Source organism: Rhagoletis zephyria, unplaced genomic scaffold (assembly GCF_001687245.7).
Source record: "Rhagoletis zephyria isolate East Lansing unplaced genomic scaffold, Rhagoletis_zephyria_1.1 Rzeph_scaffold_08133, whole genome shotgun sequence".
Classification (NCBI taxonomy): domain Eukaryota; kingdom Metazoa; phylum Arthropoda; class Insecta; order Diptera; family Tephritidae; genus Rhagoletis; species Rhagoletis zephyria.
The window spans coordinates 24,471-28,122 of NW_016165213.1; positions in this window are offsets into that span (position 1 = coordinate 24,471).

Below are 3,652 nucleotides of genomic sequence, written 5' to 3' on the forward strand. Positions count from 1 at the left end.
ACGGAACCGGCTACCAATGTTAAGTATTTGTACGCAATTTTTTATAATTTAGTCAACTGCAATTTGTGATCGGCACATATTTCTAGAGGGGTTTCATTAAACCACTTACCAAACTTTGCAAATAAATTTATAGCTAAACGGAAAGGCTTTCTTCGGTCTTATTTGTTTTAAAATTTTGGTGAAATAGCTTATGGTGATCACTTCAAAGACTAAAATAGTCCATTATGTGGTCAGAAGTATCAGAATCGGACTCGCCAAACTTGTCCTCTGGTAGATCTCGAATAATATCGCATTAATCGATACATCGGAGCTTATTCGATGCATAAAATTGGAAAAATCGATGTTTCCGATGCATCGATTAACATCGCGTATCCCTACATCAAGGCGGATCCATCGTTCTAGTTCTGAACTATTCTTCCACGTGGTTATTGTTGGGTTTCCTTCTCTAGGACATGGGTGAGCTACTATTCTCATGAGAATTATTCTCATCGTTTACCAAAACCTTAATTTGTATCGATCAAGTTAATTAGGAGCTGCATAGCAGGGCGTGGAAAATCATGATGAACCTATTCCGCTGAGTTTAACTGTACCCGCATATATGCCGGTTCTAAAGCAGAATATACACAATCAGACTTGTATGCATGCTTAATGTGACCGACCGTATTTCTTTCGGGAGTACAGTACTTCTTTTTTAGCCGTTGTACTTCGTACTTAGCGGTGCAGTCAAATACTTCTTTGCAATACTTTGTATTTCAGGTCCTGTACTTCTCCGACCTTCTGGACGATCGTCACATGGCCTTGGCGATAAATTCGTTCAAGCCCTTCAAGTCGCCGGGGGCCGATGGCATCGTACCGGCGCAGCTGCAGAGAGCTCTGAAGGTGTCGTGCAATTGGTTGCATCCTATTTATGCGAACTGCGTGAGGACGGGGTACATCCCCAAGGCTTGGAGGGTAATCGGTGTTGCGTTAATCCGGAAGGATGGCTTCCCCTGGCTGCTTCCCCTAGGTGGCTGTCGTAGAAGCCTAACATTGAGGAAGGGGTAAAACAGGTGTCGGTTGCCTTGTCCTACTTACTAAAGGAACTATCGGTAAAAGGTGAAGTCTCTCGCCCAAATTAATTCATTAGCTCTAGGAAATCACATTTAAGCCTATCTTGTTTCAAGGAGTCCTTGTCTGGTGAAACTCACTAGAGAAGCATATTGCAGACAGAATTGTTAAGATGGAAGCATTTTGGCTTGCACTTCTGAACAAATACTGGGCTCTCATGGATCGAAATTAGCCGCATTCGAAATTTCTTAATCGCCTCGCGGCGTTAACTTAACCCAACCTAACCTGTACTTCTTTGAGCTATGAAATTGTTAGTTGGCCACATTATACATACTTGGTCGCATGCCAGTTCAGTATACAGCGACACGTTGTTCAAATATCATTTCGTTGTAATAGTTGAAGTGAGCGAACATCTACTTCTTCTCAGCAAACATTTCGAGGCACAAATTATGCAAAAAGACGTAACAAACATCCTCACTAAAATGGAAAAAGTCGTGACTAATAATTTTTTTCATAAAACTATGTGGGGAGTTGTAATTCAATGAAATCCAACATATCAATCAAAAAGTGAATATTGAATTTTTTATAAGTTACGACTTTTTGCATTTCGGCGACGGTGTTTGTTAGGTCTTTTTGCATTTCACGTGACGATATATGATTTATGTAGCTACATAAATATATTAAAAAAATATTAAAACAATTTAAAATTTATAATTTTAATAATTCATCCTTATACAGTGACTGAAACAAATGACCACGTGTTGATTTTCTTCAAATATTCGTAATGTTTTTCGAGCTAATTTTTTTTGTTATTTTTAAATAAAAATCTCGTCTAAGCTTTAACCAAAACCATGTAAATCACAGTTTCAAATTTTATACACAATTCAGGTAAATGTTGTATAACGTTTGAAGCTTAGACTATATTTTTATATAAAAATAACAAAAAAATTTAACTAGAAAAAGATCGAGCCCTAATCGCCAAAATAACGTAAGCGAAATTTTTTTCCAAAATTTTCATTTTGATGTAGAAATATTCCTAGAGCATCTAGATGCATTTCTGCATCAAAAATAAAATTTTGAAGAAAATGTCGCTTACGTTATTTTGGCGGTTAGGGCTCGATATTACGAATACGAGTCACCGTACATACATAAGTCGTTTACACGGCTTCACATGGGCTCCTGTGTTATTTTTTTTCACGACATAGCCTTCTGTAAAGATATAATGCGAATCAGTTTAAAAATAAAGTTAATTGACTTATTTGTTAATCCAAATGTTTGCTGGGTAAGCACACCCGACTATGCGACGATGCGACGGCATGTCATACTTGACTTGTAGTACAGACAAGTCTGCTTGTGTATGTTCAGCTTAATCAACAGAGGATTTACATATATATTTCCCAATTTGATTTATAAATATGTATGTATGTAGGTATGTTGTTTTAATTCGATTATTTTTGCTTGCTTCCGATTAATTTTTTAATTGCTAGATTTATTTTTAGAAAAAATAACCAGTTTAAGCTCGATAACTGTGCATCTACACTTAGAATCTGTATACACACAATACATCTAAATTAAACAGACATACCCGATTAGTGATTGAATATTGTAACAATGTAGCAAACATTGAAATAAACCCGATGAAATGAAAAAGGGTTCCTTTCTATGTTTTTGCTCTCTACTCCCATTACAGCAATAACAAAACAGCGATAAATAATAAGAGATTCGAGACATGCAAAAAGCGATTAACTATAATAATGAAAGGAAAATTGAAAATTCTTTGTCCGAAATATACTCAATTATCGAAAGAAGGAATGTTTAATAACAACAATAAGAACAAGTACTTGTATGTATCTAAAATGAAAGCTAACTACTGTGGTTATAGAACAAAAGATCCAAAAGCATATACACACGTAAATCGAACAGTTTAATTGCAATATTATAACAAAGTAAAATAAAAATAAAAATTAAAATAGCAACAGTATATGAATTTTAAGAAAGAACATAAAGAGAAAAACAAAAAAAAAATTAAGAAAAAATATCTCCATTCAAGTAATTAAATAAATACTTTTTTCTGAAATAAACAAATTGAGCCGCTGTTTTATTTTAAAATGCGAATCTAAGTGGAACAGTAGTGTTGTTGAAATTTCTAATTGCCTAATGCCTAATTTCAGTCGTCAAAAAAGTACGGAAAATGAAACCCGGGATTTTTGCCCGGGATTGCCAACATTTGAAACATTAATATCTATAAGCCTGTTGGTAGGGTGATCGACTCGGTTTCTCCAAGCCGGTTTCTACCGGTTTTTTTTAGATATCTTTGGGTGGTTTCTTGAAATCTTGATTTTATCGAACAAACCGGGTTTTTTTTCATTTCAAACAAATCTTGACCTCTCAATAAAAGTTTAGAGTTTTTCGAAGTTTTCAAGGCTTTTTTCAGTTTCCCGTAAACCCCTAAAGAGTTTTAATATTATATAATAGCTTATTTGGGGATGAACTTTGTATCATATTTGATTCCATTAATTAATATTTGTCACTTAAATGTTATCTCCATATTTGGCCGAGCTTCTCCCCCAATTCGTGTTCCGCTTCTTGATATTGCCGACCCAAA